Source organism: Scylla paramamosain, chromosome 4, assembly GCF_035594125.1.
Source record: "Scylla paramamosain isolate STU-SP2022 chromosome 4, ASM3559412v1, whole genome shotgun sequence".
NCBI lineage: Eukaryota > Metazoa > Arthropoda > Malacostraca > Decapoda > Portunidae > Scylla > Scylla paramamosain.
In genome coordinates this window covers 8641034-8662500 of record NC_087154.1, presented here as the reverse complement: position 1 = coordinate 8662500, position 21467 = coordinate 8641034, and the positions used below count along the sequence as shown (strand labels likewise).

Sequence of the window (21467 nt, the reverse complement as noted above, 5' to 3'; positions counted from 1 at the left end):
TTATTACTCTCATAGAGAGACAAGCGAGCGAGCGAGAGAGAGAGAGAGAGAGAGAGAGAGAGAGAGAGAGAGAGAGAGAGAGAGAGAGAGAGAGAGAGAGAGAGAGATTTTTGATCAATTTATTACTCTCATAGAGAGACAAGCGAGCGAGCGAGAGAGAGAGAGAGAGAGAGAGAGAGAGAGAGAGAGAGAGAGAGAGAGAGAGAGAGAGAGAGAGAGAGAGAGATTTTGATCAATTTATTACTCTCATAGAGAGACAAGCGAGCGAGCGAGAGAGAGAGAGAGAGAGAGAGAGAGAGAGAGAGAGAGAGAGAGAGAGAGAGAGAGAGAGAGATTTTTGATCAATTTATTACTCTCATAGAGAGACAAGCGAGCGAGAGAGAGAGAGAGAGAGAGAGAGAGAGAGAGAGAGAGAGAGAGAGAGAGAGAGAGAGAGAGAGAGAGAGAGAGAGAGAGAGAGAGAGAGAGAGAGAGAGAGAGAGAGAGATTTTTGATCAATTTAATATTCGCATAGAGAGAGAGAGAGAGAGAGAGAGAGAGAGAGAGAGAGAGAGAGAGAGAGAGAGAGAGAGAGAGAGAGAGAGAGAGAGAGAGAGAGAGAGAGAGAGATTTTTGATCAATTTAATATTCGCATAGAGAGAGAGAGAGAGAGAGAGAGAGAGAGAGAGAGAGAGAGAGAGAGAGAGAGAGAGAGAGAGAGAGAGAGAGTTTGATCAATTTAATATTCGCATATAGAGAGTGAGAGAGAGAGAGAGAGAGAGAGAGAGAGAGAGAGAGAGAGAGAGAGAGAGAGAGAGAGAGAGAGAGAGAGAGAGAGAGAGAGATTTGATCAATTTAATATTCGCATAGAGAGAGAGAGAGAGAGAGAGAGAGAGAGAGAGAGAGAGAGAGAGAGAGAGAGAGAGAGAGAGAGAGAGAGAGAGAGAGAGAGAGAGAGAGAGAGAGAGAGAGAGAGAGAGAGAGAGAGAGAGAGAGAGAGAGAGAGAGAACCTAATTTCCACTACTAAGTTAAAACAGTCCTCACCGTTTGAAGTAGTAAGCACCTGTAATTAGTTCAGCCTGCCACCTGTCGTACACACCTGCATGGGACACCTACACGGGTAATTTACTAGGAGAAAGGAGGACAACAACATTTCCTCCACTATCTCCCTACGCTCCCTCCATCCATCCCTCCTTCCCCTCCTCTCCCTCCATTTGCCATCAAAGGGAAGACTGATGGAGGTCTTTCATATTCGTCTTCTGTCACAAATGCGTAGGTTCCCTTCAAAAGGTGGCAGGAGTTTCATATCTCCCCTTACATGGCGGCAGATCGCATTACAGTGCCTTGGTCTTGTGGCCTCATTGCGTCCTAAAGCAATAATCATGTGTACCGTAACACCCAACCAGAAGGCAATATAGGACTAGCTGTCGAGGAGGAGTTTTTTATAATACCTGGAATCTTGTGAATGTCGTCTGATCCTTATTGTCGAGTGTGGGAAAAAGGATTCTGCGATGATTTGTCTGGTTCTTTGCGTGGTCTTGGGGGGGGGGAGTAGTAGTAGTAGTAGTAGTAGTAGTAGTAGTAGTAGTAGTAGTAGTGGTAGTAGTAGTAGTAGTATACATTATTTGAGTCAAGCTCGTGTAGTTTTTTTTTTTTTCATGTCAACATAATCTTTTGATGGACTCTCCTTAAACTTTACGAAATGTTCAAGTACAAATTTGCAGCATGATTTGAAAAAGCCACCATTAATTAATCGCTCAAAGAAAACCTCCCAGTGCCTGTCGTAATATTTTTAACTAACTGAATTTGTTCAAGTTTACTTAGATGAATAAGTAGATGAACATCACCAGCAACGAAGGAGTTAAAATGGTAGATGTTTCTCACACCAAAAACACCTTCACTACCTGCTCATTCCGAGGGTCAATAGAGTAGGGTGCGCGACAACGCACGGTCGTTATAACGTACAACTGCAATGATGCACTGAAAGTTTAATACTTAATAATGAACCAAAACTGGCAAAACGAACTCGTCACTCGTGCGAGCACTGAAATCTTATTAAATATTTAAGCAGAAAAACGAACCAAAACTGGCAAGACAAACTCGTCATTCGTGCGAACACTGAATTTTTGCTATAAATTTAATCGGAATAACAAACAAAAACTCTCAAGACTAACTCACCAGCTGTGCGAGGCGCTGCCCACCTATCCACTGCCTGTCCCTTCCTCCCTTTTTTTCTTTCCTCTCGCTTCTTTCGTCTTGTCTCAAACCTCCCTCCCTATCAACTCCCTCCCCCTTATCTCTTAGAGATAGGGGACAAAGGAGTGATACCTCTCCTCTCTCTCTCTCCTCCATTCATTTTATGTCACTTTCGCTTCATCCTCTCACTCTTTCTCACTCTTGTATACGTAGTTCCATTTTCATTCTCAGTCAGTCTCATTCTTTTTAGCAATCCCTAGGACTGTTCTTACTTTCACACACACACACACACACAGAGAGAGAGAGAGAGAGAGAGAGAGAGAGAGAGAGAGAGAGAGAGAGAGAGAGAGAGAGAGAGAGAGAGAGAGAGAGAGAGAGAGAGAGAGAGAGAGACGGCTCCGAAGCAGGCGAGTTTTTTTGTATGTATACGCGTGACCTCGACAGTAGATAAATGTGACCGATACTTGTCAAAGCAATGGGAAATTCGGGGTGATAATGCGCGAAACACGGGATGGTGAGAATTAAGGGCTAGACGCGAAACTCAGAAGGATGCTGCTATATATATTTGTTGTGTTATCTGTAATGTAGTGGTGCAAATGTGCTCATTTTGATGTATTTCTTCGAAAACTGTGGAATCTTTTATATTACTTTCTGGTTCCCTGGAACCCATTATGTTTTTTTTCCCATAGATTCTTCAGTCGCCGTAACGCACATTTGCCATAACGAACGCTACATTGGAACGAATCATGCTCGTTGTCGCGTACCCTATTACTTCTGTGCGTGTGAGTGTGTGTGTGTGTTTGTGGATAAGATGGTCAAGGGGATTCATCGGTGTCCAGTACGCTTCATTCCAGGATTGGACATTCGAGCCACCGCCGCCTTAGGTCCTCCACCCGTGCCTCAGCAACCTCTCGAACTGTCATTACCAGGGGGTCGCGCGTTCCGGTGTCTGGTGACGCAAGGATTCGGTATTTCTTAATAGATCTGAAGGCCACCAGAAATAAACAGGCGGCTCACCAGGTCTTCGTTTTGCTTGAGTTGGGAAATGATTGTCCCGCCTTGTTGTTGTATTTGGTATCCACGGTAATGAGGTGCAGGCTGCCGGGGCTTCTTTGTGGTCGACAAGGATAATGAACTTTAATATGAATAATGACTCTTGGATAAATAACTCGATGAAGGATGAAAATTTATGGAATATTGTATGTTTAATTAATATATGAATTTGGTTGGCACCTCATTCAATCAGTCAGCTATAGAAGTAATTTTCGGTGACGGGTAACATCATGATTACGTTGTTTTTGTAATGATTTAGGATACTTATTTTTTTCATCCCCATATAGAAAGATTACTGAAATATCACTTGTTTTAAATATAATTTTGATGGCTCATTGTATCAGTTACCTATCGAAGCTTTTTCTTTCATTAGCAGGTAACAAAACAATTACCATATTTTTCGTTGTCCACATGAACTAAATATGTGTGTGTGTGTGTGTGTGTATATATATATATATATATATATATATATATATATATATATATATATATATATATATATATATATATATATATATATATATATATATATATATATATATATATATATATATATATATATATATATATATATATATTATTTTTTTTTTTTTTCTAATCCTTGTTTTCACAATTTTCTACTTTTTTTTCACTCTGTTTTCCACCTCATTATTATTATTACCATTATTATTTTTTTTTTCAATTCTTATCTCTCAGTAAATCCTTCTTTTCACAACCTGTCTTTGTCTCCCCGCAGCGCTCTATCAGCGGGGCCTCGGGAGGGGCGTTCAACGTGGTGGGGCGGTACTGTGACAGCCGCAGCATCTGTGGGTGGGAGATCTACGGTGACTTGAGGCGACACATCTACTACCTGCGCAACCAGTGAGTCTTTTCCTGCTGCTGCTACTGTTGCTTCAACTCGTGCTCATATTGCTACTGCTGCTGTTACTATTACTGCTACTACTGTTACAACTACTGCTGCCCTGCCTCTGTTACTCTTGTTGCTACTACTACTACTACTACTACTACTACTACTACTACTACTACTACTACTACTACTTTTCCTTTTTCATCAGCATCATCATTATCATCATTCTTCTTTTCTTTTCTCTTTCTTTCTTTCTTTCTTTCTTTCTTTCTTCCTTCTTCTTCTCCTTTCTTCTTCTTCTTCTTCTTCTTCTTCTTCTTCTTCTTCTTCTTCTTCTTCTTCTTCTTCTTCTTTTCTTCTTCTTTTTCTTCTTCAACAACAACAACAACAACAACAACAACAATAACAACAACAACTACTACTACTACTACTACTACTACTACTACTACTACTACTACTACTACTACTACTACTACTACTACTACCACTGCTACTATTACTAATATTACTAATACTTTCTTCTGTGTAGTAAATAACTCAGGTGTGTGCAGGTGTGTTTCATTGAATTGCCTTTAGGACAGCTGTAATTGCTTTAATGATCGAGGACAGTTGTGGGGATTCTTTCGCGAACTGCATACGACCCTTTGTGTGTTGAGTCTGCAATGCATTCCTGTTTTATTTGTCAGTGTGTGTGTGTGTGTGTGTGTGTGTGTGTGTGTGTGTGTGTGTGTGTGTGTGTGTGTGAGAGAGAGAGAGAGAGAGAGAGAGAGAGAGAGAGAGAGAGAGAGAGAGAGAGAGAGAGAGAGAGAGAGAGAGAGAGAGAGAGAGAGAGAGAGTATGAGTGTGTGTGTGTTTGCTTTCTCTCTCTCTCTCTCTCTCTCTCTCTCTCTCTCTCTCTCTCTCTCTCTCTCTCTCTCTCTCTCTCTCTTATAATGCTTTATTATATTTCTTCTATTTATTTAATCTTTACATAAAATCACCACATAATTTTATAATTGCAATATATACATAATACGTCTATCCTCTGATCCTTTGTCCAGTAAAATTATCTATCTATCTATCTATCTATCTATCTATCTATCTATCTATCTATCTATCTGTCTATCCAGCTATCTATCTATCTATCTACCTATATATATATATATATATATATATATATATATATATATATATATATATATATATATATATATATATATATATATATATATATATATATATATATGTATATATATATATATATATATATATATATATATATATATATATATATATATATATATATATATATATATATATATATATATATACTCGTATATTTCAATTCCTGAATGTATCTATTCCTATCTGTCTCTCTATCTTTCTGTCTGTCTGTCTTCTTACCTAAACTCATAACTACTTATTTACCTACCAACCTATCTACTATCTATGCATCTGTCCATCCATTCATCCATCTCTCCATCTGTCCACCGACTACACAAGTATATGGTGTTGGCAATACCTTCAGGTGTGAATGCCCGCCCACCACTCGCTGCGTCAGGGTGGAGGACGACGTGCTGCAAGAGGCGTACATCTACAAGTGCCGCAGGATCATTTCCTCGCCTTACGTGTGAAGCTGCTTGGGCGAGGGCGGGGAGGAGAGGCGGTTGTCGACGTGGGATGGTGAAGGACAGGTTGTAGCCGCGAGGAATAAAGGGGAAGTCTGTATAGCAAGTCCGTAGTTGGAGCTTTTGTCGTAGGCTTTTTTTTTTTTATCCCCGTTCAATGGAGTATTATTTCACCTCCTTAATGAGTAAAATCTTGGAAGTGAGTCTTGTACGTAGCATCCATTCTTCGAGCTGCGCCTTCACCTGCTGAGGAGTAACAAGTAATGAGTGCAGGTGTGCTGTACCATCTTGTGTTCGAGTTGTGTTCAGTAGCAGTGTGCATGAATTAATAGGATGTTCTCATTAGCTTTCTTTTTTTAGTGGGAACAATTTATAGGCATGATCTCCTTAGCGTTATATTTCCATGAAGAGGAGAATTATAACGGAATCCTCTTTGCGTTTCATTTATGTTGGAGAAGAGAGCTCTTGATGTGTCTTTCCTTGCTTTTCGTTTTTCGTCAAGAGGAGAATTTTAGGAATGTCCTCCTTGGCCTGTCTTTATAGAGGAGAGGCAAAGTATTGTCATGTTCTCCTTGCCTTGCCTTTTTTGTAGACAATGCTAGGGGTCTCTTAATTTTCTTCCTTAGTGGAGAAGGAAATTCTAAGGATGTCCTCATTGGCTCTTTTAGCTCTCGTTCTTTCATCCAGTTCTTGCCGTTACATCACAGTAACGTTAATTTAAGTAAGCGTCATTACAGGTTCTAACTACTTCACTTCATCACTAGAAAATTATCACATCTTGGCCAATCGCTAACTGCTGTTACTGTTACATACTTTTTTTCTTTTATTTATTTTGTTTGCTACCTTTGCTATTTTTTGTTTTTATATTCAACTTTTGCCTTTAGAATATCTTCATTGCAATGTTCAGAATAACTTGACGTGATTACAGATTTGAATTTATAACCACAGGTGATATCATACCTTGGCTCATTGCTTTCTCTCGTCCCTCACAGCTCCAGCCAACACTGTGTGCATAGCTAAAACGAACCGTGAAGGCCATAGTAAGGAACTCACGGCCGTATGTTAAGAATAAATACAGTACAGTAAAATCCCTCTTATCCGCATCAACGGGACCGCCGACATGCCGGATACTTGAATATTGCCGGATACTTGAATAGAAGTGAAATTATGTCCACAATCACCACCCTATACTCACGCATCTTACCATAACAAAGATCAGCTGATCTTAATCAGCAGCTGATCTGATCAGCTGCTTAAGTGTAAGCACAACACGCTTCCTCTTTTCTACAACTTTAGGCATGATGAAGGCGTCAGGCGATAAACAGTGCACACGCGGGACTGAGTCACTGAGTAAACACAGTGCAGTGGGCCGCGGGTGACGCGAAGCAGTGCGCTCTGGTGGTGAGGGGACAAAGTATGCCTCGCGCGGGAATTTTAATCGATTTTACGAGTACACATTGATTTTTTATTGATTTTAAGGCTCGGGGAAAAATGTGCCGGATACTTGAAGCTGCCGGATACTCGAATGCCGGATGAGAGGGATTTTACTGTACCTTACAATATACGGAATAATTCACACACTACCGAAATGCAGGCCGTTAATTCGAAGCCGTTAGGGTTTAGTGATAGGAAGCGGCTGGTTCTCCTGCTGCATAATATGTATATTGGTATGTCATTCCTTTGACGATAATAATACCTTTTGTATGGTTCAAGAAAGGCATACGCGCACCAAGAGTGAAATAATTTTGGAACAACTCTTAATAATATCTGATTTCCCGAAAATTTCAGGTCCTTAACTTCCAAATATGAGAAGTTGATTATAGGACATACAATGTAGACTTTATTTATCTTAACGTACGGCCGTCACTCCTTGCTTGGTCACTGCTTGATGCGTAAGATCTGGTGACGCAAGGCAGTGCTCTGCTGCAGTTTTAAGAGACTACGATTCCTTTGTTTGCCAAGAGTGCGTTACCAGAGATATTTTCAAATCTGTATCATGTAGCTCAAGACGAGTGAAATTTTCTCTCAAGCCTATTAATAAATCGCTACCTTAAATAAAATGTTCCTGCCGCTGGCGTGACAAGACAGCCGAGCAGGGGAACACGAGCGGGTGAAGAATGTCTCGGGAGTGCGGATTTTGGAGGCGACGGGGTGACTGAATTGGATAAAGACAGTATTGATATTACTTCTGAATTGGATGTCGTGGCTTCGAAGGCGTAACTAGTCGAAAAAAAATAAAGGAGTAAATAAATGAATAAATACAGTAAATAAACAGATAGATGGATAAGTACATAAATAAGTAAAAGTAGTAGTAGTAGTAGTAGTAGTAGTAGTAGTAGTAGCAGTAGTAGTAGTAGTAGTAGTAGTAATAATTGTGGTGATGGTGGTGGTTATTGATCTATTGTCTGACTGATAAATGAATGGATAGACTTATTCACTGAAGATACTGCAGCATACCTGGCAAATGCATGAATTTTTATGTAATAGGGTCCCTGGCCAAGGGAAACAAACCCGGAAAAAAAAAAAATCCCACTTAGGCGCCAGTCCCAAAAGAGACGTCAAGACGTCATCGAAAATTGAAGGATAAGTGTCTTGAAACCTCCCTCGCAGATTCTGTTACATTTATTTATTTATTTTTGTACTTAACACCTTTGCATATTATCGTGACTCATTGCCTCCTTTTTGCTTTTCGTTAACGACTGCGAAGTTCTAATCGCTGTGGTGACCTCTAACAGGGACGAGCCGAAGGAAGATAAGCAACTGACTGGTAAATTGTGAATAAAAAAAGAAATGATAAAAAAGTAAAGAAAAAGAAAAAAAATCTCTATACCTACATTACGTACAATAATGCATAAACTAATTTTACAGTACGCTTATATCCATATATTTCTTCATTTTGTCTAATTTTCAACCTTAATTCAGTCTACCTAAATAAAAATAATCTCCACTCTTCCATGCCTATCATAGAATTTATGTAACACCCTGAAAATAACACCTTGACTTTTCCTTAGTAATCAAAATGAGACGTGGCAAGGTTTTGTGTTATTTTGATCACTAGTATACAGGACCTTACTATAGTGGCTGCTTGGATTCCTACTCTCATATTTTCAAGTTATTTTCGCGACTATAAGTGTAAATATCCAGTGGAGTCGTGGCTGAGAGTGGATTCTGTTGTACCAAAGGAAAATTAAGATTCTTCCTTTGTCGTGTGGTTCCAATAAGCAGGGGGTCGAGGTGTCAGAGGTACAGCGTCAGACTCCACAAAACACTATACTCAGCTGTTAGTCATGAATACCTAATAAAGAATATAATTATTGATGTTTTATTGTCATTCTTAAGTTGGATTATATGTTGGTGAGAGTAATAATGTAGCTACAAGAAGAAGAAAAAGAAGAATGTTCGATAATGTTGCTAAGAGACGACGATCAGTCTTGGTCAAATAGTAAATATAATAATACAAATAGAATCTTAGATATTTTAATGACATTCTGAAGATACAAAAATATACCGATAAAAAAATAACACCCTAAACTGATAGAAGAGCAAGAAAGAGAAACAAACATGTTCGATACTTTTCTCCAAGACTACGTATGATCATCTCAGTCTCATCAGACGATCAGTGAAGGTTGGTCAGTGGTCGAGAGTGGAGGTACTTGTGAGTGCGGTGGTGAACTCTGGTTTGTACAGTTCGGTCTTCTTCCAGCTGGCTTACTTATGTCTATGGGTAGGCAAGTGGTGTACTCGTATAAGGAAGCAGCGATCTTTTGCGTGATGGGGTGGAAGGAGGAACGTAGCGAGTGGTAACATGGCAGCGGGCAATAGCTAGTTTGAGGTGAGGGTTGCCGACTTGTGTTATATTGTATTACATTTCTTATTTCTTCTACAATTTCTCGTACCTGAACGCTATACTGTTTTAACATTAGTAATGACTCGATAGAGTAGCGTGCATAACTGCTAGTTTAAAACGAGCGGTGGAAGCGTGAGGGGGATGGGTAAGAAATGTTTGTCGAGCTATTATCGTAGTATTTCTGTCTTTGCGTTGTACAGACATTTATATATTGAGTGATCTTCCGCTGTATGCAAAGCTCAGTCGTATTATACATAGCTCGTACACGTGGACCCGGGCAGTCCATCCTCGACGCAGCCGGTCACGTGACTAACCACCGGTGCTGTCACCTGGTGTACAGTTTCCTGCTTGAATGGCTCGTTAACTGCATGATTACCTATCCTCTTGTTCACTGATCATTGGGTAATATTTAAATTGAGTTTCCTAGACGTCATGTCTGGTGTATTTTAGAGGCAGCCATTACATGCGTAGGTTGAGTATAGCCAGTGGTAGTGATCGTGTGTGAGTGAGTGTGTGTGTGTGTGATCACCTGTTACAAGCTGCAAATAGTGCTTCAGGTAGAGCAATAAGTACATAAATAATATTTTTTACCACGAATAAAAGCTAAGCTTGTGTACTATTCAATTATATAGGCAAATCAAAATTTAGTGCTCGAGTGTTTAGGACGTGTGCTCCAGGTACTGCTGTCTGTGCTGGAAGTATTGGTGGGAAGAAATTATGTAACGACAGATTTTGGCGTAATTGTTATCAGATCACAGCAAAGCCTGCCTTAAAAGACTCGATAATAATTCTTTATACAACTGTGGCGAGTATTCCCTCGTTGGCAACCGTTGTTATAGGTGTCGGGAATGCTGAGATGAGATAAACTATTGTGTGAAAAACTTGTGCGAGCCATGTGTCCCTCCTGGCCTCCTGAGTTTATTTCATTGTTTGTGACTGTTTCATGAGTAGACCGAGTGTCCGCTGTGATTGGAGAGACGTATCAGGGAGGAGGCAGGTCGCAGGCAAAGGCGGCGTTCTGACTGGCTGTGATTTTGGGTCATGGAGAGTTTGGGGCCGCCGTGTGGTACCAAGCGACATGCGAAACCTGGTATGGGCAAGAATGATGTTACCAGTTAATACTCTCGGGAGCAATTAAGACGGGAATCAACATCTGTATGGCATAGTAGCATTGCTGTGTTGTCTGTGGAATACGTAGGGATATAAATGAAATAAAGAGTATAAAAGTCCTACCACCTTGTTTTATATTCGTATATTTCAGCGGTTCCCCCCCCCCTTTTTTTTTTTTTTAAGTTCATGCACATTTCCGGTAACTTTTGAGAAATTCGTGTATATTTTACGTATTATCAACATTGGCATGGAGTTTCATTGACATACCACTATTGCCTTGTTGTCTGTGGAATATGTTAGGATAGAAATGGAGCAAATAAACTTGAATAGTGAGTGAGTTAGGAGACCAGAACATATTTGGTACAGGTGCTGGTAAAACGTAAAGCAGTGACTATAAAACTCGATGGGAGGATTTTAACACTCGCGCATGGAGTAAGTTTTGGTGCTGTTATCACTCTCTACTCTTGTTTGCTTGCTCCATTCCCATCACAACATACTCCACAGACAACACAGCAATAGTAACTCGTCAATGATAATAAAGTAGGAGATAAAATACTAATACTCCATAATGAAGGCGAAAAATGCATGAAATGTATAAAATAATGATGATATGATGCCTTCATCTCATTATAGTGCGCATGCGCAGTGATGTCATCCGGGAGAAATTTTGACTCTGGAGCAAATTGGCACAACACAGGCACCACACACTGGGCGTTTGAATTGTTGGTGGCGTGACAACTGAGGTTGCACTAATGAACTATTTCTAGTGTTGAGATATTACCTTTGGCTCTCCGGAAACGCTGTGGGAATGTACTACACACACACTAATTAACAATAACAATTTTGCCCAACAACATATACGTTTTTAGGTCTGTCTGTCTGTCTGTCAGTCTCTCTGTCTCTCTCTCTCTCTCTCTCTCTCTCTCTCTCTCTCTCTCTCTCTCTCTCTCTTTAATATATATATATATATATATATATATATATATATATATATATATATATATATATATATATATATATATATATATATATATATATATATATATATATATATATATATATATATATATATATATATATTCTACGGAAAATTTATTTCTCAGGGTACAAAAATTCTTTGAAACAAAATGGATTATTTTTTCACTTTTTTTTTTTTTTTTTTTTTTTTTAACTGTGCTTCATTGTATTGCTCCTCTTCCTCAGGTGCGGCAGACGCTGAGGCTGGGTGGGGTGTCACTTGGAGAGTGTGGCAAGTCAACGTGTTCACGCCTGGGCACGACGTGATGCAGCTGAACCACACACGTGACTCGTAACCCTTACAATGCTATGGCTTTCAGACTTTAAAATACATGTGACTCAATTTTAGCATACTGAAATTGCCTTTAGGGTTACTCCAATTAAATAAGTGCAGTAAAGAGTTAATGTGATTCTCCACGCAGCGTCACTAACACCACCACCACCACCACCACCACTACCTGCCACCTGCATTAAGGTAAATAACACTTCCTGTGGTTAAGATTCATATTACAGATTCTTCAGTATTATATCTCGTACTTTATTAATGATACTTTGTGCTTGTCTTCGTCGCTTCACTCGCTCTTTGAGTCAGTGATTTTGTACACGTTTCCTAAATGAAGGCTGGTTGGTTTCATGAATTTTTACCATTTTTTTTTTCTTTTTTGGGTAATATATTCCCATGGACTCTGTGTATTTGTGTACGTGTCTTTATGTGGCGGGGTATGCGAACATTTGCTCTTTTATTATTGTACATCATCTTGCAAATGTGCATATATACTTTGTACCAGATTAGATGTTTGTATACACACTTCAAGCTAAAACATTTCATGGGCATTAAATTCTCACCTGCTTGGTGGAATACCCAGATATTTACTTGGCTTTGCCTTTAGTACACGTCATCTCGGGAGTTTCTGTATAGTTCATAATGACATATATGGATATTGGCTTGTGAGTCACGCTGCGCTGTATTTTTCGTTGCTCTGCAGCTCTCAATAACGCAGTGGGGGAGAGGGGTGTTTTTGCACTGTATTCACGTATGTAGAGCGTCGCCTCGTCCACAGAGATTTACAGTAGAAGCCGGGATCGAACTCAGCCTTTCGGGGACGTAAGAGTAACGGCAGAAAGTTGGTGTTGGTGGGTTGTATCCGTGTTACTAAGGTAGGTGACACACACACACACACACACACACACACACACACACACACACACACACACACACACACACACACACACACACACAATTTTTCACACGCTGTTCTGACCTCACACGGGCAGGACGTGTGACCTTTGGCGCTCTCGGGCAGCCTCGGCCAGCTTGTTGGCCTCCCCCTACCCTTAGTGATAGCGACCTTAGTTTTTTTTTTTTTTTTTTTTTCTGTTTTCAACTCTTAGCTTTTAGTTTTAGGCTCGCCCTGGTGAAATTACTGTACTTGTGAACACATTTAGCGAGTGAGTGGCGACACATAAAGAACAATGTGTGCTCCAGTGCAAACGTACGAACGCAACTACCTCCTACGTCGCAGGCGAGGATCAGGTTACCCGCCGCCCAACGTGATAAAGTGCCTTAAGACCCTGAAACTATTTCGGAACCGCGGGTCGAGGGGAGGGAAACAAGTGTGTCCCATCAAGGTTGTGACCTCAAGTGCCAGAGTTGACCGCAGGGTAGGGAAGAAGGAATACAGGCACATTGAAGTACCTCGGATTTGGTACAGTTTACCCTCCCTCCTCTTATTCAATGCAACATCTTTAGCCAACAAAATGGACGAATTAATCGTGACGGTGAGTTCTACTTGTGCAGACATTGTGGCGGTTACTGAGGCGTGGCAGATTGTTCCTGAGGTGTGCTCAATGCAGGGCTACCAGCTCTACCATCACCTGCGGTCAGGACGCAGGGGGGGTGGAGTGGCCGTTTTCTGCCGCTCTTCCCTCAGCCCCTCACACCTCCCTGTCGATATTCCGGCCGGTGTAGAGGCCCTGTGGGTGAGAGTCACGCCCCCCTGCCATCCCAGCAACACGGCCTCCATCATCGTGTGCGTCGTGTACCACCCCCCACGAGCCACCACACTGTTAATAGATTTAGGAGAAGAACAGTGACCGTCTACCACAGCAGCAATAGAACGGTCAGAAAGGAAACTTGAGATGAAGTTACAGAAAGAAGGATAGAAACCGTAGGAGGGTAGTTTGGAAATCAAAGCTTTGTGCCAGACTCTATCAAAGGCTTTTGATATGTCCAAGGCAACAGCAAAAGTTTCACCAAAGTCTCTAAAAGAGGATGACCAAGACTCAGTAAGGAAAGCCAGAAGATCACCAGTAGAGCGGCCTTGACGGAACCCATACTGGCGATCAGATAGAAGGTTGTGAAGTGATAGATGTTTAAGAATCTTCCTGTTGAGGATAGATTCAAAAACTTTAGATAAGCAGGAAATTAAAGCAATAGGACGGTAGTTTGAGGGATTAGAGCGGTCACCCTTTTTAGGAACAGGTTGAATGTAGGCAAACTTCCAGCAAGAAGGAAAGGTAGATGTTGACAGACAGAGCTGAAAGAGTTTGACTAGGCAAGGTGCAAGCACGGAGGCACAGTTTCGGAGAACAATAGGAGGGACCCCATCAGGTCCATAAGCCTTCTGAGGGTTTAGGCCAGCGAGGGCATGGAAAACATCATTACGAAGAATTTTAATACGAGGCATGAAGTAGTCAGAGGGTGGAGGAGAGGGAGGAACAAGCCCAGAATCGTCCAAGGTAGAGTTTTTAGCAAAGGTTTGAGCAAAGAGTTCAGCTTTAGAAATAGATGTGATAGCAGTGGTGCCATCTGGTTGAAGTAGAGGAGGGAAAGAAGAAGAAGCAAAGTTATTGGAGATATTTTTGGCTAGATGCCAGAAATCACGAGGGGAGTTAGATCTTGAAAGTTTTTGACAGCACAGTTACTCACCGCTTACATCATCGACACTGCTGATGCCCTGAGGGTGAAGTATCCTGCCGCCAAACTGGTCATCTGTGGGGACTTTAACAGATTAGATATCAACGATATTCTACACCAGCTACACCTCACCCAGGTCGTGGACTTCCCCACCCACCAGCAAGCCATCCTCGACCTTATACTGACAGACCTGGGCCAGCAGTACTCGCCCCCCAAACCGCTGCCTCCCATGGGACGGAGCACCCACCTCTCCATACTGTGGACACCCACACCCACCACCTCGACCCCCCGGTCAACCGTCACCAGGACCCACCGCCCCATGCCTGACTCAGCCATGAGGGAGTTTGGGCAGTGGGTGACACAACACCCGTGGACCGAGGTGCTGGATGTGGAGGACGTCCGCTTAAAATGGCAGAATTACGTCGCCACCACCACAGAGGCCTTCCACCACTACTTCCCAACCAAGAGCGTCACAACGCACCCTTCTGATACTCCCTGGATGACACCCCGCATTAAAAGACTCATGCGTCAGCGGACCTGGGCGTTCCACTCCTGCCCGGTCCTTTACAGGAAACTAAGAAACAGAGTAATCAGGGAGATTAAGGCTGCAAAGGCAAACTATTACCCAGACAAGATACACCACCTCAAGCTGACCAACAACAGACAGTGGTACGCTAAGATCAAAGCTTTGTGTGGCCTACAAAAGCACACTTCGTCTCTTCCTTGCACCTCACACCTTCCTGCTACTCTCGCGGCTCAGGAGATGAACGATCACTTTGCTGCTATCTGTCAAACCTTTCCTCCCCTCCACACCACTCTGCTTCCTGCCTATCTTCCGGCCCCCTCTCATCCCCCCAGTGTCCAGGCGGTGGATGTTTTTAAGAGAATACTCAAATTCAAACCAAGATCCACCACACCCACTGACCTTCCTATAAAAATTTACAAGGAATTTGCTGTAGAGCTAGCAACACCGCTATGCTCAATAATAAACGCTTCACTTTCCCAACACTCTTGCCCTGAGGACTGGAAGACATCTTACGTCACCCCCATCCCCAAAACCTCCAGTCCACAGTCACTCAATGACCTCAGACCAGTGTCTATCACCCCCATCCCTAGCCTTATTTGTGAAGATTTTGTATATGACTGGGCCTACACCAAAATCTGTAATACCGTGGATATCAGACAGTTTGGAAATATTAAAGCCACCTCCACCTCCCATTACCTGACCAGCTTCCTTGAATTCATCCACAGCCACCTGGACAAGCGAAACACCTCTCTAGCTGTTGCTTTTGTGGACTTCAAAAAGGCTTTTGATCTTGTTGATCACACTGTTGTCATCAGCAAGGCAGTGAGTCTGGGTCTCCCTTCTAACCTGATAGCGTGGCTAGCCGACTTCCTCACAGGGAGGCGTCAGGCCGTTCGCTATCAGGGCTCTGTCTCTACTTTCCAACAGCTGACTTGTGGGGTCCCCCAGGGGACCAAGATGGGTCCTCTATGCTTCCTCCTCCTCATTAACGACGCCCTCACTGACACCCCCCATCGCTGGAAGTATGTGGACGACTGCACCGTGGGCGTCCCAGTTTCCACCAAGAACCCGGACTACTCGCCACTGCAAGCGATCCTGGAGCGGCTGCAGACGTGGACGGAGGAGAGCAGGATGACCATCAACCACAACAAAACTGTGGTGATGCATTTCTGTACCTCTTCTGTACCAGTGCCCCCTCCCCAGCTCTCAGTGGGCCCTCACCCCCTCCAGGTGGTCCGATGTGCCAAGCTCCTCGGAGTCATGGTGGACGACCAGCTGACCTGGAAGCAGCATGTCGCCAGCACCATAAGATCAGCTACCTACAGGCTGTACATGCTGCGCAGACTCAGGTCGCTGGGGACGCCGACAGATGAGTTAAGGGGGGTGTACCTTACCTTCATCCTCCCCAAACTCATGTACGCCTCCCCAGCGTGGTCCTCCTCTCTCACACAAACTCAACAGCTACAGTTGGAGAGTGTGCAGAAAAGGGCGTGCAGGGTCATCCTTGGCCCTGCATACACCACCTATGAAGAAGCCCTGAACACCCTGAAGCTGTCCAGACTATCCACCAGGTACAGTGAGGCTCTGGAGAAGTTTGGAAGGGGACTTCTGAATCATTCACGTCTCAGAAACATGCTGCCGCCTGACGCGCCTCGCCCTACCCGTGCCACCAGACACCACAATAATAAGATAACGCCCCTAAAGGCGCCACGTACGGACCGGTACAGACTCAGTGCGATTCCCACCATGGTGCGAGCCATCAATCAATAGTCTCTTCTAGATTTGACTTACCTTTAGGATTAATGTCAAGTAATTCCCCACCCCCAATGTACATTTTCAGTTTGTTGACTGCCTAAAGAATAAACCGTTTATTATTATTATTATTATTATTATTACACACACACACACACACACGGCGCCGCGCACGGACCGGTACAGACTCAGTGCGATTCCCACCATGGTGCGCGCCATCAATCAATAGTCCCTTCTAGATTAGACTTACCTTTAGGATTAATGTTAAGTATTTCCCCACCCCATCTGTACATTTTCTGTTTGTTAACTGCCTAAATAATAAACCGTTTATTATTATTATTATTATTACACACACACACACACACACACACACACACACACACACACACACACACACACACACACACATTTAGCCTTTTCACTATACCATTGCATCGATTCCTTTGTATTGTGCAGGTCATTAGAAAAAAAAAATCAGATTAACGATGATAATCTTATGATTTTTTTTTTAAGAAGGTTACAAATCTTTTAGTTACATACTCATTCAGCACAATTACACCTTATTTTTACCCATGACTGATTTCATAACAGGTGACAATGAGGTTAGGAAGGTATGTATGTAGTAGTGAACGAGTCCTAATGTTAGTTAGGGTATTATTAGTTTAGTGACCGCTCAACCCTCCTTAGGTAATAAATAGTAACACGTGAACTTTGCAGCGCTGTCCTGTCGATTCGTGATGAAAGGAAGTGTGAGAGAGAGAGAGAGAGAGAGAGAGAGAGAGAGAGGGGGGGGGGACACTCTCTCTCTTGCTCGCTCGCGCGCGCGCATCCTGTATTCGCTCGATTTCACTGATCAGTAAGGCAATACACAAATAAAAACAACAATCATCATATACAATAACCAGCAACTAAGCGGGTTATCCGAGCTGTCTTGTCAGAAGTCAGGATGGCCGAGCGGTCCAAGGCGCTGCGTTCAGGTCGCAGTCCGGTCTTCCGGGCGTGGGTTCGAATCCCACTCCTGACAATACATTTTTCTTGCCCATCCATGAATTTTTTTTCGTATTGTGCAGGGTGCCTGTAACAGTAGGAAGCATGCGTGATAGTCCTTGTTGCCGGTATTAGTATGGCAAGGAGGGGAAGGGTGAGGAAGTGTTGTGAGGCCAGGTAGTTGCGGGTCGAGTGTGTTGGGGCGGGACACTGCCAGAAGCAGAACAGAGTGGGGCTTCGTGGGAAATTAGAGTCGTATATTAACCGCTTTGTGCTTTCATCTGGACTATTTTCTAAGACCACAGAGGTGATTAGACGGTTTCTCTTGGATGTTTATTAATTTTTTTTCTTTACTTGTGACGAATCCTAGTTTAGCTCTGACTAGAATCAGGAAAACACCCTTGAAGACTGAGCTAACACTCTCTCTGGGAAAAGATAGCCTGGTAAGAGTTGCTGGGCTAAAACGACGAAGCATTTAAGAGTTCGGTACTAAGGAAAAATAGAACGAGTTATTGTTGCCACCAAAACATTACTGACAGAACAAAAATAGTAATGATGAAGTAATAGTGTTGATAATCCGAGCTGTCTGTGTTGTATAGTGACTGGCTGACGTAGAGGTGAGGGTATCCGGTCACGTGCTTCTCTGTGTCATCTTCAAAGTCCCCAGGCAGGACGTGGTGGCGTTGCGTGCTTGTTGTGCCTCACCAGGGAACACCCTTGGCAACACTTGGGATGATTAGTATTGAGTGTGGCACGAGGATTGTTGTTTATTTATTCAGTTATATATTTTTCCGTTTTTATATAAGAGGAATTGTGACCAAGGGCAACAAAAGACAAAAATTGACAAATGAATGAAAGAAGTAAAATGAAAAGAAAAATAACAGTAAAAAGTAATAAATAAATAAATAAATAAATGAATAAAGTATAAGCCGACAGAAGATGCCAGTAGCAAAAGAGAATATTCAAAATTACAAGGAGGTGTCTTGAATATTGACATGGCTTGCTGGTTCATTTTCCTCGCCGTTAACTTCGTGACAGGTGTCCAGCGTGGCGTCACCCTTGATGCCGCCTGCCAGTGTGCCCGTCAACAGTCTCTGCTGGTGGTGGGGGTGAGGGGGGTGAGGGGCTTGATTGCAAATTTGGTGCAAAAGAAAATTATTTTGATAAGCAGTTATCAAAATTATTATTTTATTCCAAATGAAGAAATTGTAACGAGTAATGTATAATTAGGAAGAGAGAGTAACGAGTACTGTATAATTAGGAAGAGAGAGAGAGAGAGAGAGAGAGAGAGAGAGAGAGAGAGAGAGAGAGAGAGAGAGAGAGAATTAATGATAGTAAAAATAATATATAAATAAATATAAATGAATGAATAGAAAAAATAGGAATAGTATGTTTACTTAAAAGATGATTGACTAACATCCATACACAATTTTCACTTGTGTATGTGTATGAACGACACTACTGGAGGGTTAGGTTACCTCAGAGAGAGAGAGAGAGAGAGAGAGAGAGAGAGAGAGAGAGAGAGAGAGAGAAAGGAGTAGTCTTGATTGAAACGGAGCCTACAGGAAAGGATCATTTGCTTAGTGTTCGCTCTGCTGTGCTTGTTGAGGTCAAAGCCGTTCGGTGATCTATCAATAGAATGTTAAATTGACGGCAATCAAATATGCTTATTTTTTTTATAGTATCGTTTAATTGGTTTTCTTTAGATAGGTTAGATTTAATTAGGTTAAGTTAGGTTAGCGCCTAAATGCTGCCTGTTGGGGAATGCGTTTTGTATGTTTTTTTTTTTTTTTTTTAAATATCCATGAGCCAGTTAGATTAGTTTAAGTTTAGTTAGGTTAGTTAAGTTAGTTAAGCTAGTTATTTAGGTTACGTAGGTTAGCGCCCAAGTGCTGCCTGTTGGAGAATGCCTTATATATATATATATATATATATATATATATATATATATATATATATATATATATATATATATATATATATATATATATATATATATATATATATATATATATTCATTACTTTATTTTCATTTCCATGAGCCAGGTGTAAGGAACAAACTTTAAAAAAAAAAACAACCCAGTAATTGCCGCCTTCTCTTAAACGGCAGAGGGTAGGAGAGCTTATAAAGTCTTGTGGTAAATAAGCTCTTAATAGAGTCACTTTTTGAAGGAACTCCAGTCAAGGGCATGGAACACAGTGCGCCGCAAGTGTTGAACAGCAGCGGCACCACATGACCCATCGGAATCAAGTGATCATTTAGGTAAACCTTTCCCTCCCATATGCAACAATTCTCTGCATTAAAAACCCATTACACAGCCTTAAAAACACACTGAAGAAATGAGTTAATAAAATAATTATTCAACTCTCTCTCTCTCTCTCTCTCTCTCTCTCTCTCTCTCTCTCTCTCTCTCTCTCTCTCTCTCTCTCTCTCTCTCTCTCTCTCTCTCTCTCTCTCTCTCTCTCTCTCTCCCCCCTAGTCAGTATAATAAGAAGCCATCTCTCTCTCTCTCTCTCTCCCTCCCCCCTAGTCAGTATAATAAGAAGCCAAGTTCCAGTCAGTATGATAAGACTTGGCTTCAGAAAGAAAAGAAAAGTCCCTGAGTGGTTTTAAATGAACGGTGTGTGTGTGTGTGTGTGTGTGTGTGTGTGTGTGTGTGTGTGTGTGTGTGAGAGAGAGCAATGTGCGAAGTGGCAGTGAAAGGGTTAGCCATCCAACATTGGTCAGGTGGACTAGCTCGGCAATGTAGCTCAGTAGGAAGTATGCAGTAAGACAGCTAGAGGGTTTGTTTGGCTTGAATGGGGACTAGGAAGGCAGGCCGTGTTAGCAGCCACAAATGTAAGGGTAGGGTAGATGATGTCGAAAGTTAAAACGTTGCGGTGAATATTTGAGAGGCCGAGGACAAACAAAGCGAGGTTGGTATTCTTAAACGCTTTGTCCTCTTATCAGGTCTTTGAGGTTATTAATAGTATTCTCATCTGTTTTTCGTATTGATGTTGCTTAATCACTAGAATCACACAAAAAAAAAAAAAAACACTATCAGTAAGCTTGACTTTAACTTGTCAAGTGAGAAATAAGACGACGAGATGTTTAGGAATGCGGTGATTGATAAGACGAATAACGATTGATTTTTAAACTTACATATAACTGCTGTGTGCGTTGAGAAGTTATGACGTGTGCACTCCTCGCATGCACCTGTCAGCGTGTGGAAGATTATAAAACCTGAACTGATATGAAAAAAAAAAAGACAAAATAGAAGGCAGATGTCTCAAGGGGATGAATAAATGCGAGAAATAAACGCTGAACAGTGGTATTTGTGAAGGTGTGAGTGGGAAGATAGTGAATTTGGATGGATTGATGGATGGCTAGTTTAACCAAGGGCTGCCATCCATTTTTGATGAGCTAATTTCACGCGCATTGTCGGGGTTCACGGGGAAACAAATCACCGTTCAGTCACCGCAATAGTGAATCCAACAATTCCACTCCTTCACCCTTTACATGACTATTTATTTTATTCATCTGTTTATTTATTTATATACCAAAAGAAGCAGGAGAACATTTTCAAGAATAATATTGCCATCCATATTTCGCACGTGCTCCAGTAAAAGGAATTGATCTTTACCATTA

General features: G+C 41.9%; 1 non-coding gene across 1 annotated transcript; it reads left to right on the top strand.

Moving 5' to 3' along the window:
* Positions 1 to 17792: 17792 nt before the first annotated feature.
* On the top strand, positions 17793 to 17876 carry Trnal-cag (transfer RNA leucine (anticodon CAG)). Its single transcript has one exon. It is a non-coding gene; the product is annotated as a tRNA-Leu (tRNA).
* Positions 17877 to 21467: the final 3591 nt, after the last annotated feature.